This window comes from Tachysurus fulvidraco, chromosome 3 (genome assembly GCF_022655615.1).
Source record: "Tachysurus fulvidraco isolate hzauxx_2018 chromosome 3, HZAU_PFXX_2.0, whole genome shotgun sequence".
NCBI classification, from domain to species: domain Eukaryota; kingdom Metazoa; phylum Chordata; class Actinopteri; order Siluriformes; family Bagridae; genus Tachysurus; species Tachysurus fulvidraco.
The window spans coordinates 8,999,550-9,015,035 of record NC_062520.1 but is presented as its reverse complement, the minus strand read 5'-3'; the positions used below and the strand labels follow the sequence as shown (position 1 = coordinate 9,015,035).

At 36.2% G+C, this 15,486-nt stretch overlaps 1 protein-coding gene across 2 annotated transcripts in view; it reads right to left on the bottom strand.

The window, feature by feature from the left end:
- itgb1a (integrin, beta 1a) overlaps positions 1 to 14,183 on the bottom strand; it is a 33,565-nt gene extending 19,382 nt beyond the window's left edge. The window contains exon 1 of one of the 2 annotated variants that reach the window (XM_047811468.1): positions 13,871 to 14,183. The gene's annotated coding sequence lies outside the window, so the exon portion shown is untranslated. The remainder of the gene's footprint in view (positions 1 to 13,870) is intronic. The other variant, XM_047811469.1, reaches the window with a different exon arrangement.
- Between the last annotated feature and the right edge of the window lie 1,303 nt (positions 14,184 to 15,486).

The following is a 15,486-nucleotide window of genomic DNA, read 5'->3' as shown; positions in this document are numbered from 1 at the left end:
ATTATCGATTTCTGCTGCATACGGGACACAGCGATGACTCAGGCTGATTCATTTGCTGTTTTAGGCTTCTTAGATATAAGTTATATATATATTACACTGGTTTCCCCTCCAGAAGCCTCAGAAAACACTTTGCTTAGACATCTGTCTACATGAAGTCATGCAAATACAAGCAAACAGTTTCAGATCTTGTTTACATCACACATCAGAATGAGGAAAATCAATTGAGATTTCTGTGAATTTGACCGTGGTTAATTGGTGTTATACAGGCTGGTTTGAGTATTTTAGAAGCTAATAATCTTCTATGATTTTCACACATACACACAGCAGTCATTAGCTATTATACAGATTGGTGCAGCCTACCTTTAACTCAAATAACCATTCTTTGTAATCATGGTGGTAAGGTGTTGGACTACCAATCGGAAGGTTCGATTCTAACATCCACTAAACTGCCACTGTTGGGCCCCTGAGCAAGGCCCTTAACCGTCAATTGCTCAGTTGTGTAAAAATAAGATAAAATGTAAGTCGCTCTGGATAAGGGCGTCTGCTAAATGCTGTAAATGTAAAAGAAAAGCATTTCAGAATGTGAGTACACACTCACTGAAACTCCACATTTGATAACTGAAAAAAGCCCAGGCAATGTTGTACTGAATAGACTTTACAAATTTTAACCTCAGTACAATTTAGCTTTCTAGGTAATAAACTGTTAACAATAATTTTGTTGACGTATTATACATATACGTGATAATATACGTGTAATACTGTAATATGTGTAATACTGAATCTCACTCTTCCATAACAGGGCAACTTTATACTTTTCACACATCTAACCTTACTCAATATTCAGCAACGGAAATTTGAAAAAAAACTTTCAGAAAATATGAACTCCATCAGCACAGCATTTTACCACTAAAACCACTGAAACTCTCTTTGAACTCTCACCATTTAACAAGAGCAGAAATCCATATTTATATTAATATGGAGTGTAAACAAAAAAGCATGCCTGTGCTACCGTAAATTAGAAGGCATGAAGCTGGAACAAAGCAAAACATGGCAGTTAGGGCTGAGTGAAGAGCAGGAGCTCAGAGTCTGGGAGGAGTGTGTGGGGTCAGACTGGAAACACTCCTCCCCTACTGAACACAACACATGTGGTTCACATTAACACTCAATGGGTAGAGGTGAGGCAGCTCTGGAGGAATTTTACTCACCGCAATCATGGACAAGCGAGTTACTGTTTTCAGCATTGCTGCTACAGAGGGTGTCTTTTTTACAAGCTCACAGGCAAAACAACTGTGTTTCACTGTTGACAAAAATTAGCTGAAGCTGAGGGAAATGAATGCTATTGTGAGCTTCTTGTGGAAATGTATTTCAGTACTGTGTTGCTCTGATTAATCTAAAGCCTGTGGATTAATTCAATTTTATGCACCGAATAACACGGACACCACTGGCATACTAATATACAATAAAGTAGGGAACAATGTGGTTTGGGATGTGGCCTAATTATTTGAGAGTCTGAGGATAAGCTTTATCTTTTTGTTATCCTTGTCCCTTCAGATTCATTGCATGGACAAGCATTGTTAGCCATGAACATGTTGGCTAAAACAGAGCACAAAATCAAGACAAAAACAAACCCATTAGTGTTTAGCTAGTGAGCTAGTTAAAATATGTAAAATATTTCACACAACTCCCTTTCACCTGATTTAAACATGTTTTAAATGCATAAAGTATAGAAAAATAGACCAAGAACCCATTTTAGCGGCTATCTTGTGTTGGCATTCTATAGCTAAAACAGGCTAGAAGATACACATACATACAGTAGACACAAATCTCTCAAAATGACACATAATGTGAGTAAACAGAAGTGTCGATCGAGGTGTTGTTTCCCAATTTAACATAGTTTGGCATTCAAAACTACACATAACTCATTAAACGCAATTATAATAATAATCATTAGCCACTAGCATGAGTTCATTTGCTACTTCTAGCATGGAGTTCAGAACCATATACTAATAAAACATGTATTATTTAATTTGTATGTCTGTGTGTATATTTATATATTTATTTGAGTCTTAGGTTGATCCATTGCTCAGAGACCATTGCACACCAAGGGCAGACAGTGTGTCGGTCAGTAAGACCAGATTAGCTCAGGTCTCTATAGCATTGCTGTAAAAGGACATTACCCTGTTGCTATTCTCATCAGCTTTCAAAAATACACTGTAACACTGTTTTATCCCAGTAAATATAAAATATATCCCCATGACTGCATTTCAAATTTGTCCTTCGTCCTTAATGAAACACAGTATTGCTGATAACAATTTGATCATTCTGTAATTTCTGTATCATGCAGGCTGAATTTTCATTAATTATCTGCAGGAAACAAACATGCACTAGAAGTACACTTTATAAATTAATATATTAATATTGGGGAACTATTGTGGAAATATTCTAAACAATACAGAACAAAACAGAATTTTGTATAGTGATAAGCTAAACTAACAACCTTTAACTTCTATTGACTGTTTTTACCCCGAAAAGCAGGTCATGTCTGTTAACTCCACAGCTGAACATAGCCATGTAAACATCAGTTTATTAAGACCGACCCTAAAACCCACCAACTCTGGGGTTCTGAATTAAGTGCTTTAATGTCAGCTATGCCTGTAAAACACCAGGAGAGCAACAATTTTAGGAAAAAAAAGGTTTTTGTGTGGCTTAGCAGCTGGAGAGAGGAAAGAATGCGGTGGAAATTCTCCCCTGAGAACATCGTTTATCTATCCAGCTATCCATCAACAAGGTATAAAATGCATAATAGTCAAGAGTCTTTCTGAGCCTGGCATGGCTAAAAACATTTATACAACAAAATGCAAACATTTTTTGGAATGTCTATGCTTAGTGTCATTTCTACTTTAAAATGTAACCTACATGATTATAAAATTGTAACGAATATATTTTTATTCTTTAGGAAAAATTAAAAAACTTTAAAAAAGAATTTTTAGTTTAATACTAAATGTTTTTGAATGTGTGGAGGTTTGCAGGTTTATGACTGACAAATTAAAGACTTGTTTGGTAAAGCATTATGGTCACCGTACTTAGCTGTAAGTCACGTCACTAATGTAAAACTATATGTTAAAGAAAGCCTAAATTTGTCTTACAGTGAGACAGTGTTAGTATCGACTTTACAGGGCTGTGAAAACGAATTCTTAATAATTTCTTCATATAACAACTTAACCCTAACCCACGTTCTGTCTAGTTCCATTTTGTGTCCAACTTCCATTTTCTAATTCTATAGTATTTGATCTTTAAAACGTTTGGGTTAAAGTCAATCCATTTCATTAAGATTAAGTAACAACATTATTACAGAAACTTGGACATTGCATGCAGCTTCTAATTTTATTTAGTCTTTTGACCTAAAGTAAGAATCTTTACCCTTTAAAAAGAAGCAATTACCATCACATTTTAATGTGTAATCTCTAGGAAGAATTCAGTAATTGAGATCACTAACAATTATTCTCTAAAACAGAACCAATGAGATGGGTTTAAATAATAAAAAGAAGAAATTAAGCCCTTAAGATTATACTTTATTACAGTGACAAGACAGCATTGAGATTTCCCCTTACTCAGCAGCACAGTCCATATCCAAATCTACAGTAATTAACTTGGACAGCGTCATGGAATAAGCAGAGATGAGGGCCAGATGCTCAGCCTGAGGAAAGACTGCACAGTATGGAAAGAAGGAACAGAAGAAAAAAAAAGGGGAAAGAACAGGAAAAGGCAGCCTTTTTACTCAAGGACACTGAAATCAAACCCTTCTATTCAGGAGAAAATTAAACACTGTTTAAGCAGTAACCTCTCTGACACAGAGACTGAGAAAGAAGAACCAGATAAGCTACACAAACACCCTGTTCATCCTCTAGCTTGAACAGAGGGCCAACACAAGCATGACATAAAACTCACTTTAAACTGGGGGAGTTTGGTACAATGTCCATGAAAAAAAGAAAAACCAAAAAAAAAAAAAAAAAACATCCAGAGACTCAAAATACAGTCTTTCCTCTCTCTAACTCCTTCAGAGCATCTGTTTCCATGATGTGCCTTTCTAATATGTGACTTTTCAGGAATGAGAATAAGAATAATCAAATTTAAAAAGAGTTGGATACTCAAATACAAGCCACATGTCATGTCTTTGTTTCTGCACACCCCTAGCTCCTGTATGCGTGACTAATCTGAAAAGAGTCAAACGGCCAGTCAATCGGCCTGCAATAATTAACTAATTATTTTAACAACATCAGTGATAATCCATAGTTGGTCAATACATGATCACCTGTGTAATATTATTAAAAAAAATACATCATATTTTTTTTCATAATATACATCATCTCTCTGTATACATTGGAAACAGTGGTTTGTAGAGTGAAAGGTTTAAACCAAGACCTGACCTAGGTAAGGGGTTACCAGGACAGGAATAAACACTACCTAAACTAACAGCTGCTTGAAAGCCATTGTAAATACTTTATGTAGAGCTAAGCAGCAGACAAAAGACCATCATGTGTTTAAATAAATCCGGAGACAGAGAAAATCCAGCTGGTCTGTTAAAAGGGAATTACATTTTTGGCACATGTCCTTATCCAGAGCGACTTACATTTTCTCATTATTTTTTGTACAATTGAGAGGTAACTGCCTTGCTCAGGGAGCCAGCAGTGGCAACTTGGTATTGAAACTCACAACCTTCTGATCAATAGTCCAATGCCTAAACCATTGAGCTACCACATTAGCTTAACACATTACCATATTAGTTACATGAATTCATGTAACATGAATTAACAATCTGTTTTATTATCAAAAGAATCTACAAGCATAGCGTGGGCAAAATCAGCACAAATACGATTAATGTATGGAACTGATGACTTGATTCACCTACTGGCAGATTACAAGGATGCGCACAAGTGCACAAGCAACACAATTTATTACTAGTGGTACAGTATATTCCAACTGTGTGCAACACAGAGTACTACTAGTGAAGTGTGCATTAAACAGACATTTAGTCACCCTACTGTTCACTATTGAACCTTCACTCAGAATGTCAGAAAAAAATGTGTGTTGACAATCAAAGGATTAATTTCTCAGCTCACATAACTATCATAACTCATCATTATCATAGCTCATAACTATGGCCAGAATAAAGCTTGTTTGATTTATCTTAATGTGAACAAATAAATGAATGAATGAATACTCTCTTTATCATATAGCAAAATAGAAACACATGGGAAAAATTTATTTATGGCTCATTTAATCATTAACAAAATTATCTTTAAAAAAATGCAAGCCGGCCTTCTCCCTTGTTCAGAACAGACTGTGTAATCATGGATATGTGCTGTAGCTCTGACACTGCTGAGTTGACTTTTTTCGCTGGTTCACAGATGAGAGCAACTCACATGCTGACTAACAGCCAGAGCTCTTCTCTGTGAGGTTCAGGGCTGAATGTTAATTTAAAATGCAGCCCTTTTCTCCTCCACCATCTATAACCATCTAACCATTTGGATTGATGATACTGCTAGACAACAAATAAAAAAGAAAACATGGTAAAGGGGTGTTTGTGATTAGAATCTAGATCTGAATAAATCTGATATGTGAATGTAGCTGTGTAAGGTGGCTTTTAGATTTACGGTCTGGAAAAATACGAAAGACACAGCTACACACCCATCCGTCCCTTTTATAATGCTGGTTCACTGATTTATACCGCTGCAGACAGGAGAGGACATGGAAAGAGATATCCCCCACACTTTGAGAGGAAATTTAACATGGCATGAGAACCAAGCATGCTGTAAATAATATGTTTCGAAGTGATTTAAGTGAAACATTGAAACTGTGAGGTCATCTAAAACTTAGCCATATCTTCACTCATCTAAGAGCTGTATGTAAGGCAGGAAATGAAACAAATGAATTGAAATGACTTTTAATTCAATTGTTCTATCAAAAGAACGGGTTGGTGCACTGACTGGTAACTGCTAAAAGGAATAACAGAATACTTTAAAGGTTTTGTCAAAGTAGCACTTGTCAGGGTTTTTGTTTAATGCAACAAATAACACTGAACATTATTCTGCATGTTAATTTAATACGAGTCCTAAGCAAGACTCTAAATGACTATTATAATGTTCTTTAATTGGTTTGATGCCAAAAAATGAATGCTAAAAAATATAAATACAAGTCTCTTTTAACAAATAAGTACATTTTGATCCTCTAGTTTGTGTTCGTAACTGGTTTGTTTAATAAGTGCTAAGCTTTTGTGGAAATTAGTCCCATCTATCCTTCTTCCCTGGGCCCATGAGGAGCTCATTTAAGACACCCTTCAGCCAATCGTGTTTAGACGAAAGTCACACAAACCTGCCTGCTGTAATGATAATAAGTCTCAGCTGTTTCAGACCAAAAGACACAGATACATTTTAGGCCTTCATTAAAGTAGTGCAGCACATTTTATAGTTATTTAATTAGCACACTAGGATAGATACAGTGTTTATATAGCATGTTTTTATGGAGATTACAGTAAACAACAAGGTCTCTGTTACTCGCTGCATCGAAACCTTGCTATGCATGGTATTTGGGTGAGGGCAGCATTTCAAATATGAATGTGGACAACAGAGCACTGACCACATGCCAGACCAATACAAACCAATTTTATGCTGTTCCATTTGGGATGTGCTTCTGGCCTGCGCGAACACAAGCCACATTGTGAACAACACAGTGACTGGTCTTTTCTGCATGTGTGTAGAATGCAGTATTTTTTTCCCACGAATTTTTCTGAAGCTTCATTTCAGTGTGAGAAGTAGAAGAGGAAATCTGGGATAACACAGCCCCTGTGAAAATATCCATTTCCGGGATATTTTCACTCGTGTATGGGTAGAAAGCTTCCTAAATATCATTGGTAAACTTTGGTAAACTTACTAAGCAATGTTTGCTCAGTCTATTTTTGTGGTATCTGTAGAGATAAAACAGCTAGGGTGAGCAGCAAAAGGAGATTTTGTAATATTAGTATTTTTGCTGAAACCATTCTATTGGCTAGCAAAAATGACAAAATGTATAAAAATTTAAGAAAATTTACCAAAACATCAGTATTCTTAGAAACTGTTTCAACTTATAATGTTGGTCAGAGACGCAAAGAAAAAACCAGAACTATTAAGGTTTGTTGTAAACAATACTACACGATGCAAGCATACTGAGTTGAATATCTTTAAGTGTTTCCAGAACTTCCAGAGAATGTTGTTTACAAACGTATTCCAAAAGAAGTACATCATAATTCAAGCAAGAAAGCAGAAAAACAAACCAGAACCACAAAAATTAAGATCGTTCCAGACTAAAAGACTTTGCAGCCGGCGTCAGCTGGCTCGAAAGGTTTTAAATGTTTTTAAATTAGAAACAGAACTAGAATGTACATTTCCTGAAGAAAATGTGAATGGTGCTTGCACGTGGCAAGTTCCCCTCATCGGGCTGAGTGTTTTGATATATTACATGTCCATGTTGTGCTAACTTTTTGATTTTGCTTATTTTGGGGCGGGGTTACACGTGACATCTCGTGAATACCCGGTGTGGTGCCAATAGTCTTGTCTTGACTTTTGGACAAAAGTTGCTACTGAAATAAAACTTAAAAAGTTTTCAAAAATAAAAAATAAAACCAGAGTAAGGTCCTAAAGGAGCTGGTCGAGTTTGGTGTAAATCGCTCGAAAACTTGACGAGTTATAAACCTCCAAAATTTATAATGGAAGTCTATGGGAAAAAAGCCCATTTGAGCTTCCGTACCAGGAATTCCGGAATTCCGATCGATTATAAAAGTCATAGTACACCTCTCCTCAATGAGCCGATCAATTTGACACCTTATTCATGGGTCTAGGACAAAAGCTGCGGGACAAGTTAAGTTTTGTCCGGCACAATAACAAGAATGTTGCTTTGCAAGCACCATTAATTATTATAAAATGGACACTCTGACTCAGTGGTTTTAAACATAGACAAACAGCTCAGTCTATTTTTGGAATATTATTTAACTATCATGTACCAAGCAAAATATGTTCATTTTATTATGTTTATATGGTGATTATATCTAGCACAGAACCTCGACAAAACTTTCACCTGAACATTTGTGAGTGTATCTATACTGTATTTTTATATTATATATTTTTATATACATTTAATTCACATCAATTCGTACATCCATCATTACAAAGCATTATTGTGGAATCAGACATTTCTCTCAACATGTCAAAAGTAAACCTAGATTCGTTTCTGAATAAAGCTTAAATCTGGATTTACATTGAAAAACAGATTCGAGGATTTGGTTATCTTTGAAACACAGTTTCTGTTCTCCTGACTATAACAGTAGTATCCAATTCAGTGGAAATGCGCTGACTAAAAAAGACATTTATAAGAAACTCCATACTTAGATGCCCAAATGAGCATGTTTTGCTTGTAGTTGCTGCTGTGAACTGTGGCATAAAACAGGAATTATTTCTCATTTATGCAACATCACTGAACTTGGTAGAAAGCTGAGTTCAAAAGTTCCTGTAAAACTCTTTTGCATTGTTTCACAACTTACAAATTTCACAACAGAGTCGGGTCTATATTTGGACTCCTAAATGGTGCACAAGTCTACACTCGATGATCAAGACTGCATGACCTCTGTGGCAAATCAGAAGTTTAACAGATAAATCTGTATTTATTTCTCTTGCTAATCAAAGCATAGGTTCTTAAAACCATAATAGGAATTCTATAATCTCATGGACCTCACTGTATGAATCAGTATATCCAATTCTAGCTACCTGTGTATGTGTGTGTGTGTGTGTATGTGTGTTGGCCACATATAAATCAGAGACTACTAAATCGTATCGTCGTAGAATCAGTCATATTGTCAGATATAATGAATTGTTGCTTATTTATAAAAATCACATAGTATTGTGTGGAAGGCTGAGGTTTAAACCCTAATGAAAACAAAGCAGGTTGATAGCTATCATGCCACATAGAAGGTTTGGCTGGTGAGTGTGGACTGGCAATAACGTTAATTGGAATAATCCTGGAGATAATCATCTATCATTGCTTTTCATCTTAGCCTGGGAGGAAGGTTACGGTTATATGCTAAAGACTGGCAAATTATGACTTGAATCTCACTATAGTCTCATTGATCAAGACCCTCAACTCACAAGCCGTGAAGTAGATTCCACACCTGCATAAACTGAACAGAACTTACATTTCTCAGTCTCACATATTTATAAGCCTAAAAGACCCATTGAATGCCCTGAGATTGGCTTCAAACACAAGCAAACCAGTGACATCTTTTAAAACTAGTAACACCTGTAGCTTTTAACACCAACAAGTTACTGACAAAGAACAAACACAAGCAAATTTGTAAACACACACATGCACGCACGCACGCGCGCACACACACACACACACACACACACACACACACACACACACACACACACACACACAAACAAACAAAAAAAATAACACTTGTGTGCAAGCAGATGTCCCCATGAAAATAACTCTAAACATCAGGCTTCTGTGCAGCAGCTGGAGTTTCAATCGGTGAGCTGGCAAACACAAGACACACACACACACACACACACACACACACACACACACTCACACACACACACACACTTTCCTACAATTATGTATACCACAGAGGCTACACACTCTCTTGATTAAAAATATGGATCTGCACTAGCACTGCCCACCATCTCCAGACCTCCCTCTCCACCCCACCCCCTCTGTATTTACTGTCACGACCAGATTAAAGTGAACTCCATCAGCTGCTATGAAGGCCACCGAGGACATCCAGACATCATACTCAAGGCTAAAATGGTGCTTGATAACTGCTCATTTCCTAATTCAAGTTCCTGTCCCTGAATCTCTACCCCTACTGCATCCTTGGATCAATGCCATTTAGGAAATAATTTGGCTATGAAGCTTACTGAATGTTTTTTTTAATACTCCAACCATAAACTATGTTTCTTTATAAGAAAACATAGATGGAGCTAAAAAAAATCACTATTTTGTGTGTATACTTTAATTCAGCAGTCTTACATTTAATTCAGGAAGAACAAAATAATACAATGGCCATGGCGTCAGGATTTCTTCAACAACCTTAACATCAACCCTTCTAGATAGCTAGATTTGCTAATGTAAGTTTTTCCTAGCTCCATTTAAGTAAACAGTGGTCACTACCAGCCTGTTAAACATATATGTGTGTGTGTATATATAAGATATTACAAGATATTCTTAGCAGATTCCAGTACAAGGAATTTCTTGGTCTCAGGAATATATTAGTTATACCACCTGAAGTGACGTTCAATTAATTATAGCATGAGAGAGTCAGTGGAACATCCTGAACTACAATTAGCATCTATCTAACATCTATCTAGACAGTCATATCACCACACCATTTGGGTTGTCACACCTGAAATCTCATAAACAATGTGATATCATAAAATTATCTCTTTAAGTGTTAGCTTTTATTTACATTCACAGCAGAGTAAGACAACTGGTCTAAAAAACAGTATAAAATGTCTCAGCTGATACAGTCTGATCTGTTGAACCCTAAGGGCTTCATGTATTTTGTGGCTGCTATGCTGCATTAAAGTTATTCCTCTCTGAGATCTTCAATGACCTCTGTAATTATGTATATATTCTTTTTACACATTTGTGTGTATGTTCTGTTTGATCTTTCAATCTTTCCTCAGAAGTGAGAGCATCATTTTCAAAATAAGCTCAACAAATTTCTATGAATTTTTGCTTATCTAGCAAAACGGGTGAAAAGGGAAAAAACAGAATACAACAGCTAGACATCTAGACCAATAGCTAAACACACAAAAAAAATCAAATGTACATTTATGTTTGTTAACTTATTTACAGTATTATGCTGTATAATGATAAAAAAAAAAAAAACAATCAAAACTACTTGTGTAGTATTCACAAGTAGTGACTTCTTGTTGGTTGCAAGATTCTAGCCCCTTTGAGAGATTTCCCAGAGATTTCCAATTTCTTCTGGAGAAATCAGGAGTCCAGGTGGTACAAGCAAATAACACACTGTCAAATTTAAACTATTCACCCCAGCCTCTGGGTGGGACAAAACTGTTAAAAGCCTCTTGTCCAATGAGAGTTAATTTAGGTCATGTTAAACACTTGAACCACCACAGAAGCCCACAGAACTTGTGTATTCTTATCAGATCTGTGTCTGCAGTTTCAAAGGAGATTTTCATACAGTCTGCACTGTTCTGAGAAAACAGTTTGTGCTGAATGATTGAGCAGCATGATACCACACTGATACTTTTGATAATTTGACTCTCAAAAATATCTGATATAATATAGAAACATTACTGCAATTCATACAAGAACATTTCATTGTCACATTTTAATACAACTTTACGGGATGCTTTGCTGCCTAGCGAGTCTATGCTGCATAATGACAGGAAAATCCTGAAGTGATAACAATTTTCCGCCAAATAAATAGAGAGTATTGTATTCAAATTTATAGTCATAGAGTTATAAAGAGTAGTGTATTTGTATTTAAAGTCATTTGAACATAAGGAGTATTGTTTATTTGATTATAGCAACTTTCTAACCTCTTTCAATTAGTAATTCAGCTGGCAAATGTAAGTGAAGCAAAATATTTTAGTTTCCTTAATATAGATTTCTTGACATTACTGTTACCTGTAAATTAATATGATTAATATACATTTATTAATTATGGCATTATGTAGCACTCTGTTGTCAGTTTTCTTTCAGTTTTGTTTAATATGTATAGTTATTGTCAATGTGTGTGTGTGTGTGTGTGTGTGTGTGTGTGTGTGTGTGTGTGTGTGTATGTGTGTGTATACCCTGCGATGGGTTGGCACTCCATCCAAAATGTATCCTGCCTTGATGCCCGATGACGCCTGAGATAGGCACAGGCTCCCCGTGACCCAAGGTAGTTCAGATAAGCGGTAGAAAATGAGTGAGTGAGTGATCATTACCAAGCTCTTAGAAGCTTCAGTTCATACAATGAAGACCTAATTAGTGAAATTGAGCCTGACAATGGCCTTAAGGCCAAAATCTTCTAAACACCTCAAACTCAACTCATTGGAAAATGATTTAAAGTTTTTTATGTCAAGCACACTAAATGTATTACTCTGAGTGAAGTTTATGAGGCAATGCTACAGCAATACCTAGTGTCCACATTGTTATTTCAGACTTAACACTGTCAAAAGTTAATTTAACCTATTCAGTCATGCAACAAACAAGCGGACAGTGTTTATGTTTTGAATCCTAGTTTCTTTTTCATGTGTGTTCCCTGTAAACAGAAATGGATAACAATCTTACTTTCAGAATCGCCATAAACACAGAGAGACAACTCAATGATCACTTACATTACTCCAATGCCATGCTACAGTCTGTTTCATTCTTTTTCCCTCTAACATGCCAATATTTAAAACAAATCACCAAAATCTGTGCTAATGTTTCATACATATCACCAATAATGTGGTGGGCTTCATCGGTTATGTAATGTGGATGACTTTTTGGAGCTTCAGTACAAAATTGTTTAAACAATCTTACTATGCAGTTACAACATAATTCATGTTTGACTGGTGCAGATGGGTTTTCTTTTTTATTTAGACAGGAGAGCTTTAACTATAAAATAAGATTACACATACACCATCCACAAATATTTTATCAATTTAACTGCTTAAATATGAGGCTTATTATATAAATGTGTACAATAACAGTCTGTCTATGTATTACAGACATAGTGCTTTTTATTTATAAACTTTCCAGTGACAGAATACATTAGGTACAAGTTATCAAGGTTTGGCACCCATTTAAACCCATTTGATTCAAGTGAGCAGCCATACGGGCCAATAACTGTAAGAACTCAATCATAAATATAATAACTTTGACATTGTGGGTTATTTTTTACCCCAGTGTAACTAAATTGAAATCACAGTCCCCCATGTTGACAACCACGGCTCTAACTTGCCTACATTTAGAGAAACACACAGGAAAGAAGACCTGTTATTTTTTCTCCCTGAAACTAGAGAAGGTTTGGACATGGAGTTTTTTTCCTCCTAGCTTTTTATATCCATACCACAGTATTCGAGTGTTGTAAATGCTACCATCTCTGTTCCTTACTAGCCGGGTTCTAAAAGTAACACACACACGCACACACGCACACATACACAAACGCACAGTAGTAGCGGCTTGCGACCACTGTGAGGACCTACCCCTGACATATGCAGTTCATTAATACTAGGCATACATCTTCATCAGAAGTAACCAACTTGCCTTTTTTAGTTTTTGATCAAAAAACAACAAATAAACAAAGAATACATCAACGAACACACACACAAAGTCCCCACAAGTCAAACCTGCCAGATATCTTTATGGGACATTTGGTCTCCATAATAATGCTTTAGACAGACAGACAGACACACACACACACAGACACACACACAGACACACACACACACACACACAGTAGTATTGGCTTGCTATTATGAGGACCTACCACTGACATAGGCAGTTCATTATGCGTTCATCTTAACCAAAAGTAACCAATTTGCCCGGATTAGTTTGAATAGAAAAAAAATATTATAATAAAAAAAATTAACAAAACAAAAAATACATCAACAAACAGTTTCCTGTTTGTCAAGTGAAGCCTGTCAGATATCATTGTTACATTAAGTCCTCAAAAAGCTTTAAACAAACACACACGCACGCACACACACACACACACACACACACACACGCGCGCGCGCGCTTTCTTAATGACGGTCAACCAAAAGAAAACAATATAAATTAGAGAAAACAACTAAAAATAAAAGTATAAAATCAGACAGAAGTGACAAAAGCACTTCACCTCTAAAATGTACTGTACTCTTCACTTTCGAGGCCTCATACGCGATTCCTCTCCGTTTTTGCGGACTGTGAATGTAACGCAGGCTGAAATCTCTCTGCTCTCCGACCAGCCGAGTCGAGTCGAGCTGAGCTTCTTCACATCAGTGTTCACACTGAGGTCTGATTAGTCCACTGATACCAAATCACACTCCTATAGATGTAACACTGTTCACACTCATCCACAACTCGACATAAATGTGTGTGCTGATCCAGTGCCCCAGAGAGAAAGAGCGAGAGAGAGAGAGACAGAGAAAGAGAGAGAGAGAGTCACTCACAGAAGTGAGGACTGAAGCAGTCAGAACGGCGCCTCCTACTGGATTTAGAGTGGAGTTCACAAGCCTGACACCATATTGGAAAGCTGGATTTTTTTTTTTTTTTTTTTTATTTAATTTGGACATTATGAGAATGTTTTAGAATTAAAAAAATATTTTTTTGATAATATTCAAGATTCTGCACTATTTCCTGGTCCCTAATTAAAATGTAAGGTTTTGCCCAAGCTTCATGTTCATGATAGCTCGAGTGAGTGCACACTGCCATTAAAGGTGACTTTAAATTCTAAGAAACTATATATAGTTTCTTATATTCTACTTTTCACTGCAGCTGTCGTCAATAAAATTATTATTATTATTAATATAATAATATCTTCTGCATCCTTTCACCCACTAGCTTCATATCCACATTAATTACATCTGTGCACTAACCTCCCTCCTCTATTCTTCAACCAACAGTAGCCCAATTGCAACTGGCGCCCTGTAGGTCAACGGCACCGACGGCAGTCATTGTTAACCCAGGCCTCGACCGATCCGGTATGAAATTCATACTGACGATTTGCATGGTTAAATTTGGCAATGTTTTATGCCGGATGCCCTTCCTGACGCAACCCTCTCTATTTATCTGGTCTTGGGACCAGCACAGAAGTCACTGGACTGTGACCCCCATGGCTAGATTAATAATAATAATAATAATAATAATAACAGTAATAATAATAATAACATTAAGCAGCATGGTGCTGTACAACCTCAGAGGTCCTGGGTTTGATCGTGAGTTGGGGTTAATGTCTGTACAGAGTTGTGTGTGTTCTCCTTGTGTTTCTGTGGGTTTTCTTAGGGCTCTCTAGGTTTCCTCCCAATGTTTAAACAAAATGAATGAAACAAACAAAGACACACCAATGGGTGGCTTGGCTGTGCTAAATTACCCCTGTATATGAATGTCTGTATATTGTACCCTACAATATACAGATACCCTATCCAGGGTAAATTCTCCCACAATGTGCCCAATTCTGCAACTTTATTAGGATAAAGCGCTACTGGATGTGAGTGAGTGCATGAGTAAGTGAGTGAGTGAGTGAGTGAGTGATTATGTGAGCACACCTGTTTTTAAGATAATATTTTTCTTCTTTTGTTTCTTGTTATGAATGTTGTAATACTGACATTATTATTATTATTATTATTATTATTATTATTATTATTATTATTATTATTATCATTATTAATAATGATGATGATAATAATAATAATAATAATAACAACAACAACAACAACAACAACAATAATAATAATAATAATAATATTAGTAGTA